We start from the raw sequence: 21,232 nt of genomic DNA on the forward strand, positions 1-21,232 counted from the left end.
ATCAGCTCAAACATATGCGACCATGTAGCTATACATATATAAACGTTGACGAGGCCACTAGGGCAAAAACCGTATAGCAAAACATAAAACGATAAGGCCACACAACGCTATTATTCATAGGACATATGTCAACAAGCCTGTAGGAGTAACAAGACTGTTAAAAGGTTGGGATAGGGTCCCCTCCATACCAAATATATATATATATATATATAAATGGAGTGCGACAATCAATGCTGAACTAGAGCAGCCTACCGGGAAAGTCCGTCCGTCTACTTAAACCTGCAGGCATGAAACAAAGCGTCCTAACAAGGGACATCAGTATGAATGAATGTATCGAGTACGTAAGGCAGATAAGAACATATATAAAGGCATCAAACTAAAGACAAACAAGAAAGATTAACTTGAAATTCAGAATGCCGCTGCCGGCGCATGACATCCATGCTTATACTTAATATACTTTTTTGTATATCATATCCAGGCGCTCTGTGGGGTAATATCATACTGTATCCAGCCGCTCTATAGTGCTAAAATCATCATCATAACATACCCAACTGATCAGTGGTAGCAATACATATATACATATAGCGCATACTAGTACCCGCTGATTATAGCTCGGGGTGTGAAGTCATATCATATCATATACATGTATATAGAGCACACTAGTGCCCTACCCGCCGATTATAGATCAGGGTGTGTACTTTATATATATATATATATATATATATATGCATGAGAGACATTAGAATTACATTCTGAGCCTTTTGAAGGGATGTAAGGTCGCTAAGCCTCCGAATAACATTATGTAGCTAACTCATCGATCAAAGATTTCATTATGAACAAGGAAAATGGGACATGACATAATTTATTGAACATAGCTATGAAGGAAGAACGTTAACTTTTCTAACTTAACGTGAAGAGAGTCATTTTGGAAGGACGTTCGTTTATGTTTCGGTTTAGTCGGGATCATGCCAAAAGAAGGAAGAGAAAGAATGCCTTAACGTACCTTCGGTCTACTTATCCAATGCCGCAGTGCACTCAGATCGTATGCACCTCGACCTATCAATTCGATAATAGAACTATCAACAACTAAGGAAAGATAATGTACAAAACATTAAGCAAGAAGCTCGCTTATAACATCAACCTACACCTTGTGACCTTCCTACTTCCCTCAAAATACTCAACGTATCCATACTCGTACCATCGATTCCCCGCTATTAATCATCATACATGCTACTTCAAAACAACCCATCAAACTATAACAATCCATATTTATCTTCCGACCGCCGATTCGTAAGTTCTTACTTTAACAATTAACCCGAGACTTAAATATACCCAAATACATGTAAGAAAAGATAAATATTACCTCAAATAACTTAGAACCACATTTAACCCAGCTTGGTCCAACTTGGAACAACTTTCAAATAAACCACAAGAAAAAGAGAGGGGCTACAGAATCACTAGGAAATAACCTTCAGTCCGCGTAAATGGAAACGTTCTTTGCTCTATTACTTCTAATTCTTATGAAAAATTATTGTTTCATATGGCTATATATGTATATAATGTTGCTGCTACTACAAAAAGAAACGACTTTGTTGTACCCTTTCTTCAAAAGAAGTCCAACTAATATATAGAGAAGTTATTATATATAAGTTGATGGATATATATCTCGAAGAATTGCCTATGTAACATGGGCCCCACTCATTTTAAGACTTCCTTTAATGAAATGTCTTAATAAGAAGCCACCAATCTTGCATGTAATTGATAAGGATCAAACTTGTTTCTTTGAAAATGGCCCACGTGGATCAGCCTTATCCACATAGTACTTATCCCTTCATTCATTATTTAATCCTTTATTTCACAAATTTTTTAGCATTTACTCACTTTCTTGGATAATTAATTTTCAACTATCATCATCGCACATTAAAATTTTAAATAATTTCTGGACTTCATCCTTTTATATACTGAGCTTTTTATTTGAATACTTGAGGATGACCAAAATTCTCCGGGGCTCAGGTCTACTTTCATACGTCGAGCGGTTCACACCATAGCCCGAAAGACCGGGGTATTATATTGATGAACTTATACTCTTCAATTCGTATTACCTCTAACCTTCATGACACTTACTCATCACTTGTTAAACATAAAATAAGCACTTATAACTTCAAAGATAATCTTGTTCGTCGAGCTTATGTCATCTAGCTTAAGACAAACTTGACGTTCGAAAGTACGAGGTGTAACTGTAATTCAAGGACTCTTTCCAACACCCTGTACACACATGTTCAAATACTATGAATCATGACCCATGGGGGACTTGCGAGGTCCATAAACCTACCCGACATCATTTCCCTTCGGGTTCTTGTCACACCCTAACCTTATTAGGGTGTGATGGGCACCCGACCCTTACTTAGGGCCGAGCGAACCCTCAGACTCTTACCGCATACAAAGTCACGCCAAACTTTTTAAATCAAATAAGATAAAATACATAGCAAAATTTTAGCAATCTCCTTTCCCGTGGCCTTTAAATCGAACAAATCTATAATTATGCAAAGTTTCATTACATAACACGAATGACATATCGGTGATGGAGTGTGTACGGACCGACAATCAATACCCACGACGCATCCGCAAAGTCTCTAACACGTATCCGTAAATCATAACGGACAAACTCGACTCGGCGGACTCCGGGAAAATGGAGCTTGCCATCCTTGTTGGAACACCTTCTATAATAACTTGACTTATACGGGAGTACTGCGTGGCATGAAACGCGACCCCCCCCGAAGACGGGGGGTCGATGCGGAAAATGTGCGAGCATGTAAGGCATGCAATACGTAAAACAGAACCATAACCGAAACAGACAGACCAAAAGATAAATACATTACTCAAAATACCCGGACGCTTATTTCTCGTACACAAACCGGACATACACGTCCCATATACCGTAAGGAGTACGAAGGTAAGTAAGTCGGTCGAGTACTAAAATGCTTATTTTACAATTACGGATCGCATGTCGAAGAGGTACGAGAAAATACGGAGCGCACCGGTGATGTCACATGTCGGACGGAGAGCGGATCGTACGAATGCTCGACGAGGTCATATATCGGACGAAATATCGAACGTACGAACTATATCGAACATACCGTAATCGAGTCGGACGTACGGAGCGTGTCGGACGGATTCGTAATCGAGTCGGACGTACGAAGTATGCCGGACGGATCCGTGAACGTATCCGGACGTACGAGATATATCGGACGTATTCGTAATCAAAATCGAAGTATGGAGGCATAATAGGTAGAGCCTCGTCAAAATCGAGATGCGAAGCCTTACTTACAAAATCGTCGTAGTGTCCGAGAATATCAAAATGCTTATTTTCGGATCCGGATTATGCATAACATACCATATATTATCATAAGCATATCGATAAAAGATCCCGGCCCTCCGTGAGGGACGCGTGGTATCGAACCCGGCCCTACTAGTACGGGACGCGGTGAACAGACAGATCATATGCCATCCTGGCCACCATATCATCAGATCATAACATCATATGCATAAACGAGCCCGGCCCGCCTATGAGGGACGCGGTGAACAATGCGAAGAAAGAGCACGATAACGAACCCGGCCCGGACGCGGTGAATCGTACCGTGGATTACGCACAAGAACATAACGGCCCGGTCGCGGTTGAAAGATGCATTGAGTCATGCACGAGCGAGTCATGAGAAACCATATGCACATAAATCCAGACTCGATGAATACGTACACTTACCGACATTCAAAGGCTCAGAAACGAATTTCGATTTCTTCCAAATTAGTATCGGGAAGTCCTGAGCGTTGGAAATACAGAAACCTCTTCGGACTTTTTAAGCGATCCGAGATCGTACGTGAAGAACATTAAGGCTTATAGAGCACACTCATATTAGAATACTCGGATCAGACGACTCATATCCAAATACACATAGCAGAATACTTATATCGGACACTCATACCGGAGTACTCATATCGGAGTTATCATATCAGAATGCTTACACCAAAATACTTAGATCAGAATACCTATGTCAGAATACATACATATCAGAATATTCATTTTTGAATACTTATATCAGAATATTTACATCGGAATACTTATATCAAAATATTTAAATCAGATCATTCGTACCGAAGCATTTATATCGAATAGTCGAACCGGAATGCTCATATCGAGTTACCAGACACTTATATCAAATTCGGAACAATAGTCAAAGGGTTCCTTAATTATCTTACGGAAATAAGACAAATAAAACAATACAATTAAGTCTCGGGGACTGTGGGCCCACCTCGGGTCAAGTCGGGTAATGAACATAAAAACGTGGTCATTATGTGCCATTGGATCATCCTCGAAGATTTCAAGGCATTCCGCTTTCATTTTCGAAAGTTACGGACGTTTGAACATTTCTTTACAAAAAGCGTAAGTTATTTAGTTCAATTCTACTGAATGAAAAAGGGATGAATATAAGCTCGGATTTCTAAGAGTAGAGTCATCCCCGAGGCTCAAATCATAGCCTATCACATCTAGGACATGCCAAGAGAAAGAAAGGGTAAGCCTTACATACCTTTTCCGCTGCTTACGCTTCTCCAAATTCAAATCCCGTTTCCTCCAAAATCTACAATTGGTCACATTTACCTGATATTAATCATAGAGCTTTAAGAATTTAGGCTTAACCAACACTTGTCTTAATCTTTCAAATAAATTCACTTATTTTCTGCCGAAATTTCGGCAGCATTTCCCCTGTAAATGCACCATCCCCGAGATTCTATCTCGGCCAACAATACCACAGAAAATCCGAGAATGGAACTCGGCCAACAAATCAACAACGACAATACCAACAATCAAGCCTTCCAACTTCAACAATTAATTCAAAAGACACTCCAACATTAGTAGCTCCTTTACATAATTCAATAACATTTCCTTTACATATAATTCATACTTGTTCACATATTCAAATACTAATCCGAAACCATTCGACAATATGCAAGAGCACTTCAACAACCCGCACAACATTTCAAACGGCCCACCCAACATATACACTACCCGAATTCCTCCAAATTCTATAAGAACAATTACAACACATTTCCTTTCTTCCAAATTCATAGACTACATCAACAATCTATAACTTTAGCAATATCATTCACTCTTATAATCATAAGGGACCATACTAATATCACATTAATTTCTTCCATAATACACAAATGATTTCAACCCCACTTCCAATCATTAAATCTTCATTTGACATCATAAAATTCACAACACCACAACAATTAAAATGCTAAATAAAGTCATTTCATTTATTCTACATAACACCACTATATTCGGCCATACTACACACACATATTTCATGAATTTCCCCTTCTCCACATATTTCAACATTCATAAATCACCTATAACACATGTAGAGAAAGATTGGATACATACCTTTTTCACTCATCTTCTTGACTTGACTAAGGTTATGAACTTGCAAGAATAGATGTTTTTCTTGCTCCAATAACCACTTCATCTTGCTAAGGACCTTCCAATTAGTAGGAAATAATTTTGAACAATTTTTTTCTCAAGGTTCTTGCTCAATCCTTCATGGCCGAATGGCCTTTGGTATTGTTGTCTTTTTTTTTCTCCTTCTACTTTCTTTCCTCTTAAGTTGTGGAGAAAGATGAATTATCTAGGTCTTTCTTCCATTTATTCATATATATTTATAATTCCCATAAGCATGTGAGGGGCACATGCCCTCTCTAGAAATTTCTTAAAATAAATAAATATGACCATTTGTTTTGTTATATAAACTTTGGTCCATTCAAGAATTTTCTTGAATACTTATGAAATTCCCGTTTTGCCCCTAGTCTTCCACAATATTACCACGGCCCATTTTGCGGATTTCTCTTTTTGCCCTTAACCTTTCTCAATATTCCCATACCACCAATGCTCATAAATAATATTCCTAACAACTCGTACATTAAAATAATTCTTGAAAATGATCTTGTCCTTAACTTGCCACGACTTTCTCGAATTATCCGAATGTATGAAATACGGGATATAACAGTTCTAGCCTCTTAGGGCTTCCAAATCATCAAACGTAGGCTATAGGCTCGCATTACGAGTCACTTAGACAATCTAGCTCATATCATCAACATCACTCCATCCAAAACCATTTCCCCTCGGACCTTACACATTTACCCTCAAATTCACATGAAATACTTAATAAAGCATGAATATGACATGCAAAATCATAAGAAATCAAGTCAAGAAATAAAGACTCAATCTTTAGCTCTTTTCCACTTTTAAACGAGTAATTTTTAGAAGTGATGAGAACATGCAATAAAAAACGACATAGGTAATAAGCAAAGAAGCAATAAATAAGGGACCTGATATTCCAATCACTGACACAATCAATCTATACTATCAGCTAATGCCCAAAGCATGGCATTCAAACTGGATTATACAATTGAAAATACACAATAACCCATATCATGGCATCGGCACCCGATACAAGTGCTCGTCACCTCACAAGTATCGGGACCCTTTTTAGTTACCCCATTATCCCCTCTTGTTAATCCAATTAGACCAATCATGGCGCTCTAATTAAGGTCAAAAGTCTCAACATGCTTGACTATGACTTCGATGATCATCGCAAAGCCTTCCCTTTTCGTAGAGCCTCTGAACGATCACAATTTATTCAAATACTGATCATATGTAAGAATACGAGTCTATCGGTATCCATATGGCCATATAAAGGATTCGAGTTTATATAGTCAACCCAAAACCCCATCCCCAAACCCAAAGGTCCAAATCATAATTTCATAGGAAAATCGGGTCCAACAAGGTCAAATTATTACTCCATGAATTTATACGAACCTAATGATACCTATATTGGTATAAAATATATCTGAGTCCAAAAATATACCCAAAAAAGGATTTCGAGCACCGAAGGGTAAAATCAAAAATTCAACCCTCTAATAGGTTACGCATGATCTATGGAGTCTAGATTTCAAAAATTAACCCAATCCAACTCACATCGATGATCAATTTAAGAATTCCCATTCCAACTCACGTTCAAAATCCCTCAAATCCCCTTCTTAAATCATGATTTCTAGCATGACAATCCTCGATAATCAATGATATAATCGTAAAAGGAAGTTAGAAGCTTACCCAATTGATGAATCATGAAGAACCCTTCCAAATCTGTTAAATATGAAGTCTAGAGCTCAAAATATGAGAATGGAAAATAAAGTTCGAACTAGGATATTTTATCCACTGCTAGGGGTCCTTCACAATTGCGAACCCCTTCCTCGCAAATGCGGACTCCAGGTCTCAAATGCGGAACTACCCAGATCCGGCCGATGTCACATTGTAGAACATACCTCATAATTATGAGCTTAACATCTCAATTGCGGCGACACCAAACATTATTAAAATCATCCAACTCTCAAACTTCTATCCGACACCCGAAACTCATCCGAGACCTCCGGGATACAAACCAAATATACAAATCAGTTCTAAAACATGCTATGAACTCACTCGCGCACTCGAAATTTTCAAAAGAGGTCATCTTAACCCGGTGTTGACCGAGGTCAACTCTAATTCTCATAAAACTAGATTTTCAACTAAAAGTCCAAAATACCCCCTGAGTCCCTCGGGAATAGTACCAACTATTCAACCAGGTCATAATCAACATTACGGGCCTAATGGAATCGATAAAACTTTCAAAAAGGCTCATCTACCCCCATTATTGACTTTGGTCAACCAAACACTTACGAACCTCCAAAAATCCTATTTTCTTACCCAAATCTCATCGGAATATCTTGAGAATTGCGCCACCTATTCCCCCAAGTAAAATATACCACAAAGAAGCTAGGGAAAGGGTCAATATGGGTAAAATAGGCAAAACTACCAAAACGACCTAACGGATCGTTACATCATCCCCTACTTAAACTCATGTTTGTCCTTAAACATAAAGAGAAATGAAATACCTGAATTTCCAAAAAGCTAGGGATATCTACTCTGCATGTAAGACTCGGTCTCCCAAGTAGCCTTCTCGTTCGAACGATGCCTCCGTTGAACCTTTATAGAAGCAATCTCTTGGACCTCAACTTTCGGATTTGTCTATCTAAAATAGCATCTGGCTCCTCCTCAAAAGTCAAGTTCTGATCAAGCAACACCCAATCCTATTGAATAATGTGAGAACCATTAGAATGATACTTGATATGAATCGATTTGGGGATGAAGCCAAATCAATTCAGACGCGAAAAAATAAAGGATACGAAGAAAAAGGGATGAGAAAAGAGGATAAAAGTAAGACCCAATTAGGGCGAATTTATTGATAAACCTAAGTATATTAAACTTAGACCCTTCCAATCGAATCCGACCCTAAAAGAACCACTACTATTTGACACTCAAGGCAAGAGATTCAATTTGAATCCACAAATAGCAATATCTTCATGAATATGAATGGACATAAAAGGTTCACAAACCAACAATGGATTCCACTATCATATTGACTAAAATAGCCCTAGAATCTACCTAACAATCTATCACTCAATTTAGAGTATCATAATTCATCATCCAAAATCTAAGTAATGAAATGAAAGACAAGCTATATATACAAGCTAAGTAAAGAAGACTAATAGGCAATTACAATGCTACCCTTAATGAAGTAAGGGCCTTATTTGGCTAGTCTTCTTAGTGTAGTCTTCAATTCAAGAATTGGCCTTCAAAGGCCAAACACGCCCCTCCTTGCATAGATGGCCCTCTAATCAACCTTGCATGCACGGACTTCTTGCAAGCATAACCTTCTTTGGACAAATATCCAACTCTAGACCTTGGCCAAGTTTGCACATGTAGACAATTTGCAGAAATGTCCCTATTTGCACGTTTGGCCACTTTGCACATTTGGTCATCTTTCTAGTAGCTTCTTCTTCAAGCCTCGCCCAAGCCACCTCCTACACATCATAGGCCTCATTATGGGGCTTGTATGGGCCTCCAAAGGCCTTCAACACCATCCTTATCATCCATGCCGCTTGTAGAGCTTGAAGTTCCATATCTTGGCCTTGGATATAAGTCTTGAAATGAGGTGTGCCAAGTAGGATCATATCATCCTCCCCTTCTTCAAAAGGATTCATCCTCAAATCCGAACCTAGCAAAACCCAAGGGAAGACATATGAAAACATGCTCCTCAAGGATTGAGGGTTAGCACACAAAGCAATAATCACATATTCATGCTAAGGATGAACAATTTTGTGGTACAACCACATATCTATGACAATCATAATTAACATTTGCACATATGAGGTATCAAGAAGTTGATTCCTCCAAGGTTCATGACATAAGGATAGAGTAATAAAATCAATGGATTCAAAATACGAAGTATGCAACCCGACATTAGTTCTATTTGACATGTAGCATAATGTCCAAACAGGGACACTCTCATTATTCAAACAAGGACTCTTCGGAGATAGTGCTCTCAAATCACACAAGGTGTCACCTGGATCAAATGGGTAGATTACCAACCTAGTATGGTCAAAGACGCACTCATTTACCCTATAAGAGTCTCCCTTCACATAAGATGCACCCAAAACATACACATGAGCATCATCAAATGCAAATAAGTAGTAAAGAAAGGTATTATGTAAAACAACTTCCTCTTCTATGTCATCCTCAAGTGTAACCTCACTACTAGAATCTAGAACAAGATCATCCAATAGGCTACTATGAAGTTGGACATGAAATGAAGAATTTCCAATTTCTAGACAAGAATCACCTTCCTTTGTAACACTTTCCTTCCCTACAAATGGAACACAATCCTTCAAAGGAAGATCTCCATCACTGGAAAGAGTGTCATCTTTCCATAGCGGGTTGTATCACATTATAGTCTCCAAAAGAAACTATTTGCTCAACATGACCAAACTTCCCACTAGGTACATGACTATTCACATGATCAATTATATCAACATCATCACTAAATTCAGGGTCATTAAACACATCACAAGGTTCCTCAAATAGTGGATTTTTATAGCACACAAATTGATCAACACAAGTAACCACACTAGTTGGACGCAAATTGATCTTGCTAGAAGAATCAATTCGGTCATCACTAGGATCAACTAGTGGGTGCACTAACAATTCACATGACAATGTACTAACATGCATATCAAGAGGATTAACACTAGGTGGACACAACTTGAACTCAAAAGAAGAGTCAAGATAGTCATCAATAGGATCAACTAGTGTTGGACCATCCTTTTCAACTACATTGTCAATTGTCATTATAGCACTAAGATCATCACAAGGCAAAGACTCATTATGCTCAATTATGGAAAAACCATCATTCACACTCATTTCAACAACATGGTCATTCACATTACTTAGAGAGTTAAGATTAGCTATTGTACCTTGAAATCCGCATTAATTTCCTTTGCCTTGGGTTTCAACTGTTATAGCCCGTATATTGTACGTTTGGAAATTTCGAGGTCGTCGTGGAAAGTTAAGGGCGAGACCATTCTCAAAAATTATTTTAATGGACGAGTTGTTATAAATATTATTTATGACTATTATTAGTATGGAAATATTGGGAAAGGTTAAGGGCAAAAAGGGAAATTTGCAAATGGCATCATGGTAATTTTGCGGAAAGGCTAAGGGTACAATGGGAATTTAAGATGTTCTAGAAAAATTCATGGAATGGCCATGTTGGCCGAAAATGTAGCATATGTAGGTGTATGCTCACATTTTTTTTATGAGGGCTAAAGTGTACATAGGAAGACAATTAAGTCTTCTTTGTTATTTCAAGAAATTTCTAGAAAAATGAAATGAAAAAGATGACAAAAAATAAGTCATCTTTGCCATGGAAAATAAGAAAATTCTAGAAATAAAGAAAGGGGAAAAGAAAAGAAAAATCTAGAGAGGGGGCATGTGCCCCTCACATGCATGCAATATGTATATATATATATGAAAGGGGTGATCATATTTTAAGAAGGAGAGAAAGAAAGAAAGAAAGAAAGAAAGAAAGAAAGAAAGAAAGAAAGAAAGAAAGAAAGAAAGAAAAAGAAAAGAGAGAGAGAGTCACGGCCAAAGGGCTGGCCGGACTACCCTTTGAAATTGGTCATGGAAAAATTATTTTCCTTCTAGTTTCCTACTAATTGGAAGGCTCTCGTCAACGTGGAGTAGTTGTTGGAGCGAGAAAACCGCTTGTTGTTCCAATTTGCCAATTCTAGCCGAGGAAGAAGATAAGTGGAAGGTGAGATTTAATCTTAATTATATGTTCTTATAGATGCTTATGCATGTTGTAGTGTGTGGAAATGAATAAGAACCATGAAATTGGGGTGTTGTGGTTATGGCCGTGTATATGCCATGTGTGGTGTAGAAATGATGAATTAAATTCACTTGGCATTTTAGTTGTTGTTATTATGGATTATGTGATGATGAAATGGGGCGAAAATTATGAAAATATGTGTGTTGGTGTGTGGTCGTATATGTATAGTGTTGGACGTGTATGTGTGATGTTGTGTAGTAAGAATGGACTAATTCTATGTAGCATGTTGGTTGTTGTTGTCGTTGTAATGTAATGTATAGAGATGGATGAAAATGCATGAAAATATGTAGGAAGTGTGGTGGCCGAATGGTATAGGATTTGGTAAGTTATGGTAAATTGACCTTATTGGACATTCTAGTTGTTGTTGCTATGGATTATGTGATATAGAATGAAGGTTGTTGGTGAAGTTAACGTATATGAATGATAATGAAATATATGGCTGTTGTTAAAATTGAAGGTTTCGGATAAAGTAATAGGTCGATTGAGTTGTTGGAATAGTATGTGAATTGAATCGAATTGAATTGAATTGAATTGAATAGAATAGAATTGAATATTGAAGTGTTGCTAGAATACTTGTTGGTATTGTTAATAGTTTGGCCGGGTTGAATTCCCGGATTGTTGTTGATTAAAAATTGGCCGAGACGGACTCTCGGGGACGGTATAGTTATAGGGGAGATCTTTCGAAATTCCGCAGACCATAAGTGAAGGAACTTGAAAGGTTACGACAAGTATATGTCGATGAATCTAATGGTTGCATCAACTTTCTTGAATGTAGACTAGTGGAACCAAGCTGTTACATCTCGCATTTCGCACGTCGGAATATTTTTAAGTTGTTGCGACAAATTATGGACAAGGTTATTTTCCGACTTTGTTGTAAGGCATAAGCGTTTTATGATTTTATGGAATGGAATTATTAACAAGAAATTTGGGGTTAAAAGTGGAATTTTGGAAATTAGTAGTTCATGAAAAAAATAAGGCCACATGTAGTGTGGGCCATGGCTACTTGGAAGATTAATATTTGTAGAAATGGATGATTTATTAAGTCATTTTATCATGTTCATCTTTTGGAAATCTCTAGAATTTTGAAGAAAAGTTTGGAGGGAAAAAGAAAAAAAAAAAGGAATAAGTGGGCACATGGCCGGTAATGTGCTTGGCCATGTGCATGGTCATGTGCCACACTAAATATATATATGTGTGGGTGATGACCAAGAGCAACATACTTCATCATTTTGCTCTAGAGAATTCAAGAAAAGAGAAAGAAAGAAGGAGAGGAGCAGCCGGCCATGGGCTGGCCGAACCACCTCCAAGTTTGGCCATAGAAAAATTATTTTTCTTCTAGTTTTCCTACTAATTAGAAGGTCCTCTACGACGTGGAGCAATCGTTGAAGCAAGAAAAACGCTCCCCTTGTCAACCATGTTCTAGCCGAGAAAGGGAGAAGGTGGAATGAAAGGTATGATTCAATTCTTGTGGTATGTTTTGTGGCTGCCTTGGACGTGTTATATTGCATGGAAATGGATAAAAACCATGAAGAGTTGTGTGTTGTAAGTTGTGGTGTGTGTGTGTTGGATTGTATAGGGATGAAGGACTAATTGAATTTAGCATGTTCTTGTGTTGTTGTAATGCATAGAAAATGAATGAAACTCATGGAATGTTGAATGTTGTGTTGTGGCCGAATATGGGCTGAATTGGTATAGGTATGTTGAACTAATTTTGTGTTGCATTTTGGTGGTTGTTCATTGCGGATTATGTAGTGAAAATGAAGGTTTAACGACTTATGTTGGTGTTGCAATTGTTGCGGGCTGTTTTGAAAGTTAATATGGTTCTAATATGTTCTCTTATACTTATGAAGTTAGTGTGGAAATGTATGGAATTGTTGACATAGTACGAGAATTGGGAAGAAAGAAACGCATTATTGTTATATTCATTAAGTTGAAAGATTTCGGGTCGCATAGCATGTTGTTGAATTGTCTTGAAATATGGCGCGAATTGCCTAGAATGCGTTATGAATTGATTATGGATGTTGTCATTATAATTGTTGGTTTGGTTGTTGTTGATATGGGCCGAGCCATAATTCTCGGGACGGTGTATTTACAGAGGAGATGCTGCCCAAATTTTTGTAGACAAGTGAAGAATGGAAGAGTTGAAAGCAAAAAGGTCTACTATTGACAATTGGTTAACATGACCATTTGCAAATTTTGGGCGAAACGGGATTCAAGATTGAACGAGCATAAGACGTCTGAAAGGTATGTGAAGCTACCCCTTTTCTTCTTTTGGCATGTCCTAGGTATACTAGGCTTGAATTCGAGCCTCGGGGGTTATTCTGTTCATCGAAATCCAACTCGGAAATGGAGCACTATTCATTCAGTGCGATTGAACTAGAATCTTTATATTTTGTTGGAAAAATGTTCAAACGTCCGTAACTTGCCGGAATGTAATCGAATTGCCTTGGAACTTCTATAAATGACTCTATTAAGTGATATTTTATAAAACTTTTCAAAACCACTCCGAAGGGAGTGTGCTATTTTATAAAACTTTTCAAAAACCGCTCCGAAGGGAGTGTGATATATTATTTTCTAAAGCTTTCTTAAAACCACTCCGAAGGGGGTGTGATATATTATTTTCTAAGGCTTTTCTAAAACCACTCCGAAGGGGGTGCGTACAAAACCACTCCGAAGGGAGTGTGATATTTTATAAAACTTTTTAAAAACCACCCCGAAGGGGGTGCGATATTTTATTGTTATTATTACTATTATTAGTATGCCCGAAGGGGCTAGGATTAGTATTATGTCGCGAGTGGCATGCCCGATGGGGCCAGGGTAGCCGTATGCCGCGAGTGACATGCCCGAAGGGGCTAGGATTATCGGGGCCAGCATGTCCGATGGGGCCGGGATAGACGTATGTCGGACCGGCATGCCGAAGGGCCATCATTTTACGTCGGGGCCGCATGTCACGATGGGGCCGGGGATAGACGTATCTTTCGGACCGGCACACCCGAAGGGGATTATTATTATTACTATTACTATTATTATTATTATTAGTATTATTATTATTATTATTATTATTATCGTCATTATCATTATGCCGGAAAGCGCAATGCCGAAAGGGGCCATCATTATTATTGCGCCGGAAGCGGCCGTCCGGGGGACTATTTTATTTAAATATTTAATTCATGTCGTGTAACCTAAACTTGCTTTTACGTTGTATTTTCGATTTACGCTTCGATAATGCTTTACATACTCGTACATATTCCGCTTCGACCCTCCTTCTTCGGGGGGCTGCGTTTCATGCCACGCAGGTACACCCAGATGAAGAGAAGACTTGCTAGAAGTTGTCCCCGCGGGATTGGCGAGCTCCATCTCAGTTCGGAGTGTTGCCGAGTCAAAGTGTTCGTGTCATGGTTTTTAGCATATGTTAGAGACTTTGCAGACAGTGTCCTGTGGATAGTGCGTCGGGAAGTGCGAATAATTTGTAAATGTTAAAAGAGTTTGTAATTTCAGATAATGATTATTGCTTGAAAAGTTTCATGTTTTCTTAAAAATTTTCGAAATGACAGGTTTTAGTAATGCGAACGTTTAAGGGTTCGCTCGACTCTGAGGAGGGTCGGGTGCCCATCACACCCCAGTAAGGTCGGGGTGTGACACAAGCTTGGATGAATAAGCGTAGCTAGTAAGGCGCGGCGCAGGTATGTTAAGGCTTGTCCCTTTTTTCTTTCTACGGCATGATTCATACATGAGACGTGCTAAATGCTTCCATAACGTCCTTATTTTCAAAAGTTAGAAGTTATGATTTCAAAGCATGATTTTCCTTCCTAAAGGTTTATGAATGCTTTCCAAAATATCCATTTTTCTCCAAAAATCAAGTTTTATGATTTTCAAAGTTTTTATGACCAAAACAACGACTATGATTTTATGATTACAATAATGATGCTAGACATGAGAAAATGACTAGAACGAATATGTCAAGGATATGTTCGTACCATGAATACGACGATATGAAATGTTAAGCTATTTTTGGAAAATGACTATTTTAAAGGTTTCAAAGTATATGAAATGATATGTCATGACCCTGTATTATGTTTTCCCGTGATGTTATCCTTGATTGATAGTCTCGCCTTATAATTGTTCCTTCAAGGTGAGCGGGGGCGATCCTGATTATCCATAATGTGATCGGAGGTTACCGACCTTACGTCACTCCGATAGAGTTATAGCTTTTTCTTGGGCTCTCATGCATGCTTTACATTTACATATGTATTTTAATAACACCGTGCCTACATGGCCGGGCAGTATAACACCGCGCCGTCCAAAAGGGCGGCCGGGCAGCCACACCACTGCAGTGGGCAGATTACACCGCGGTCGCGGGAGGCCTGGACGCGGGCTTATACATCGTTCCTATATGGACGGGCAGTTATACACCGATCCCTACGGGTCGGGCGCTTACTTACGTATATTTGCATGTTTTTTTTAAAAGCTAGCATGCATGGCATTCGCCCCAAGGGGCACTCAGATGACGGATTACTCCTTCATTCCATGGTCTGCTCGTAAAAGCGTTACACCGTACCTATATGGTCGGGCAGTAGTCCACCGCACCTATATGGCGGGCGGCACACACCGCACTTACACGGTCGGGCGCTTTACTTGTAGTATCTATATAGTACTCCAAAGGTAAAGTTAACTTGCACAATACCTATCGGGTAGACAAACGAGTTACGTGTTATATCACTCTCCTATGTCATGTTTTATGTTCTTCTATTATGATTTCGTGATGTTACTCATGCCTTACATACTCGCACATTACTCGCATCGACGCCCCATTTCGCGGGCGCTGCGTTTCATGCCGCGCAGTACACCCGTATGAGTAGAAGCCATTACGAAGACGTTCCAACGAGTTGGTAGACTCCATTTGTACCGGAGGCCGCCGAGTCGATTATATGTCTTTGTGCAGTTTGTTCGAAGCTAGAGACTTTGCAGACAGAGTCGTGAGTCTAGAGTGTCAGCTTTGAAAATGGCCCTGCTAGCCGATATGTGTTTATTATACATTATGTTATAAAGCCCTTACGCTTACAGACTGTGTTTAATTTGAGAAACGACAAAAAGATTTTGAAAATTTTACTATGTATTTTACTTTCATTTGATTTAAGAATCCAAAGAGAATATGTGAGTAATAAGAGTCCGCGGGTTCGCTCGGCTCCAAATATGGGGTCGGGTGCCCATCACACCCTAGTAAGATCGGGGTGTGACATCAACTTTGGAGCTTTTTTACTCCTCCGAGGAGCTCTCAACTACCTCAAGAACCTTCAAAGGTTGAGTTTCATCATCCGGCTTGCTCTCGAGAATACTTGCACTATCATCAAGACCACTAGAAAAGAAAGGAAAGTTACAAGTGCTAGATAGAGTTTGTGATAACTCTCTCACATCACTCCTCACATACTCTCCTTTTTCCTCTCTAGAGTTGTCACTTTTCGCTCCCTTACTCCTCTCAATCTTTTCTCTCTCAATTTCATCGGAGTTAGGACAAGTGTCAAGTATTTCTTTAGAAGGGTTGGGAAAACTCTCCACCTCATCCTCTTCCTCTTCTTTATCTTCCTCCCTTTGTTTGAGTAAGCGTCCCAACATTATGCGGTGCATTTCTTTTAATTTCTCCTTGCGCCTTAGCGAAGGATTGGACCTTCCACCTATAGCAAGTACGGTTGGAAAAAGAGGCATTCCGTCATTGTCCACTACAAACTGTTATATCCCGCATTTTTGTATATTAGGACGTTTCGAGCTAACTATGAAAAGTTAAGGGCAAGATTATTCAGAGACGCAAAGTTGAGAATTTTAACCACGATTTTATTTTAAAGCATAAGTTGCTTGTTATTTTGTTGAAATGGGATATTAAGAAAAAAATTTGGGGTTGAAAGTGAAATTATGGAGACTAGTGTTTCATGAAATATGGAGCCAAAAGTGAAGATTTGGAGAGTTAATTTTCATGAAATTAAAAGCCATGTGACTTGCACATGACTTGTGGACCATGATACACTTATATAATAAGATGACTTAACAATTATTTAGTCATCTTTCCAAGTCTAGAGAAATGAAGAAACATGGAGAAAAAAAAAGAAGAGAGGGGCTGTTCGGTTAGAAGCTGGCCGAAATTGGCCATGGAAAATCCTCCACAAAAAATTATTTTCTTTTATGTTTTCTACTCCTTGGAAGGTGCTAAACAACATGGAGCAATTGTTAGGGCAAGCCAATCCTTGGTTTATGCAAGTCCTCAACCTTGGCCAAGTGAAGAACTAGGTGAAGAAAGGTAAGTTTTAATCCATTTTTCATGTGTTATGAAGGGTTGTGCATGTTGAAGTAAGTGAGAATGGATGAAATTCATGGAAGCATGGAAGTTGAGATGTGGCCGTGTATGTGTATGGTATGTAGGAATGAAGGATTAATTTTATTTAGTATGTTTTGGTTGTTGTTGTAGGGATTTTATGATGAAAATGAGGATTTAATGATTTAAATGGAAGTTGGAATTGTTTGTAGGTTGTTGGATGAAATAATGTAATTTTTAATATAGTTTTTGTATTATTGTGGTTGATATTGTTAATGTTAATTAGCATGTTTTGAATGTCGTAGTGTGAAGAAAAGAATGAAAATCATCTTTGTGTGGGTGTTTGATGTTGGCCGAATGGTTCCCCCTTTAGTATGGTGGTCAATGAACAAATCGTCGTTAATATTTTCGTTATCGTCGTTATGGATTTTATGAGGAAAATATAAGTTTGATGACTCAAAGTAATGTTATGTTAGTCATGGGATGATTTGGAAGTTTATGTGAACTTTATGTGATTTATGTATTCATGGGAATTGCCTTGTTAATGTGTGGATTATTAGTGTAATGCATGAATTTGGGAGAAAGGAATATGGATGTGGATGCTCTCGGGTCGGGGGCAGTTTCGGGTGAGTTGGAATAATGTTTGGGTTGTTTGAAATATTGTATGAATTGCTTAAAGTATTCTTGTATATGGTTTGAATGGGTTTGGATTGGTAATCGAACGTATGAACGTTGATATTAGTCTGAACGTAAGTGATCGAAATGAGTATATTATGAATGTTGTTGGAATATTATGTATGTTGCTAAAGTCGTGTAGAAAGAACTAGTAATGTTGGAATGCATTGTGAATTGAGTATTGATGTTGTAGTTTGGTTGTTGGTTGGGTTGTTGTTGAAATTAGCCGAGTTGAAATCTCGGGGTTGGTGTATTTACAGGGGAAATGCTGCCGAAATTTCTGTAGAATTTAATGTACGCTTGAAATTGAATGCCTAAAGGCTTGTGGTTAATGTTAATATGTTTGGCATTATGTAGATTTTGGAGCTTCCGAGAGTTGAGACTTGACTTAGCTTGCGAGCGGACGAGGTATGTGAAGCTTAACACTTCTTTCTTTGGCATGTCCTAGTGTTAATTAGGCTATGACATGAGCCTCGGGGTAACTCCACTCTCGAGATCCGAGCTTATACATGTATCTTATTTGCTTCTCAAAGTTCTCTCGCTTAATGAAACCTAACTTGGAATTTTTATGTCTTTCATTTGATTGAATTTTAAAAGTTTCATAAATAATTTTGCTACTAAAAGGTCCCGAACTTCAAACGCTCGTAACTTTTGCACACGAGCTTGGATCGCCCCGAAACATAATAGGTAACTTCATAATACATAACTTTCCCCCAACTCTCGTGGTCGGGCTCGGATGAGATCGGCACCCGTCCGTGGGGCCCGCGACTTTTCGACGTTTATCCTTAATAACCTTCGAGAAAGATTTGATACTACTTTCACCTTAACTTCCGCATATGGATTCCTACTTATTTAATGAGTTTGTGATTATGATTTTATGCATATTATTCGTCACTCACGACTCCGCTCGTGCATACGGTTAGTACTTCTTTCACCGGATCCCGGGCCGGTTATGTATCGTGCGCACTATGTTATTTTCCGGTGTGATGCTGTGTTACGGTTCACCGAGCTCTCCGCTAGAGGGCCGGGTTCCGTTTGGTGTGATGCTGTGTTATGGCGTTACGGCAGGCTATGATGTGTTATGGGGATATGTCGGGTACGGAGATATGAACCTTCTGGTGTGATGCTGTGGCGTGGCGCCAACGACAGGCGGGCGACCACCGTTCTAAGAGCCCTATGCATGATTTGTATCTTTATTTATGAGTAAGCATTATGACATTTTGAATATTGCATTTACTTTCCGTACCTCTGGTTTTGACTATGATCTTGTTTACTATATTTCATGCTTTGCATACTCAGTACATATTCCGCATCGACCCCTTTCTCTCGGGGTCGCGTTTCACGCTGTGTGGTACAGATACTTATTTGGAGGATCCACCAGCTTGGGATTCCTCGTCACCGACTTGGAGCGCTCCCTTGTTCTCGAGCCTATATTCCGATTCGCATTCTCAGATATGTATATGTATATGTTTATTCACCTGCACGGCGGGGCCCCGTCCCGTCATATGATTCCCGTATGCTCTTTAGAGGTCCGTAGACATATCCGTGTGGGTTATGGGTATTCACCGTTCGCCCGTGTCCGTGTAATTTGTAACTTGGACGTCCCTATCCTATGATAGCCGTACCGGCTTATTTGTGATATTATCCGTCGGATTATGATAATGATATGTATATCCGTACATTTGTGACAGTTTTTGGGGCGACGTTCCACTTTTCTTCGTAAATATTTGTAATTTGTACACCAGTATAAGCTACTTGTACGCTATTTCGGGTTAATGGGTGTGTACGGGTGCCCAGATCGGCACTAGTCGCGGCCTACGGGGTTGGGTCGTGACAAAAGTGGTATCGCAGCGGTTTGTCCTCGGAATGTCTACGCGCACCGTGTCCGGCGAGTCCCTGTTTATGGTGTGAAGCCGGCCACACTTATAAATAGGAGGTTGCGGGGCATTTAGGAATCAGTGACCTTTTTTCTGTCTTAGATCGTGCGATAGAGCCAAGTCAGAGGAAATAAAATTCCTCATACTAACATTTGATTTTTGTAAGATGACGCCAACGGAAAGCGATTGACGATACTGGAGGTTACAGAGCACGCAGGTAAGCAACGGCACGAGAGGTATATGCCGAATAAAGCATCGAAATGTAAAGTCAAAAGATTTAGAAAGGAAAAGTAAACAGAAAAGTGTAACAGGTGTAGTCCCAGATGGACATACGAGGTAAATTCACCATTTTCATGCTATTGTTGATACTGGGAGCCCTGTGTGGCTGTGATATGACATAATATATATATATATATACGTGTTGGCCCTGTGAGGCATTTTTGGTATCTCCTGCGTACAGGTTTTGCGATAGTAAGAAATATAGAGGAAACTCTGCCGAAATTTTTCCAGGAACAACATGAGAATGAGGTAGGGATTTGTAATATGCCATGCAAGGCCGTGTTAATAGTAAAGACAGAATTTGACTAAGTTGCAAATATGGTTGACCCTGAAGAATGAATTAACTGCTGAATTTTCGGTAATAGTAATTAGGAGGTCGATATGGACGTGGTAAAAAGAATTCGGAAAAGAGTTTGTGACGTTAACAGGTGAGTTAAAGGAGGTTGGCAAATTTCGATAGAGTATTATATTAAGGTACCAACTGAATTGATAATGTCACGACCCAACCCCGTGGGCCGTGACTGGTGTCCTACTTGGACACCCATACGTACCTACCTAACAGATCCGACGTACCAAATTGCTAATTCCGTTTAAACATACATAAATCCATACAGATACAAGGTGCACGCACGAACATACATATACACATATACATACCGAAACCCGTACGTGCCGTTAGTGGCCATTATATCGTACAAAGTCACATATCGCACATACCTACCTACGCTGACAACCCACAAACCCACGCATATTGCCCACAGCCTCTAACATAC

General features: G+C 39.1%; 1 long non-coding RNA gene across 1 annotated transcript in view; it reads right to left on the reverse strand.

Annotated features, from left to right (window-relative positions):
- Positions 1–8,481: 8,481 nt before the first annotated feature.
- Positions 8,482–21,232, reverse strand: part of LOC132029972 (uncharacterized) — a 96,672-nt gene continuing 83,921 nt past the window's right edge. Inside the window, exon 2 of the long non-coding RNA XR_009407963.1 lies at positions 8,482–8,639. This is a non-coding gene — a long non-coding RNA (uncharacterized LOC132029972). The remainder of the gene's footprint in view (positions 8,640–21,232) is intronic.

The sequence above is a fragment of the Lycium ferocissimum genome, chromosome 1 (genome assembly GCF_029784015.1).
Source record: "Lycium ferocissimum isolate CSIRO_LF1 chromosome 1, AGI_CSIRO_Lferr_CH_V1, whole genome shotgun sequence".
NCBI classification, from domain to species: Eukaryota; Viridiplantae; Streptophyta; class Magnoliopsida; order Solanales; family Solanaceae; genus Lycium; species Lycium ferocissimum.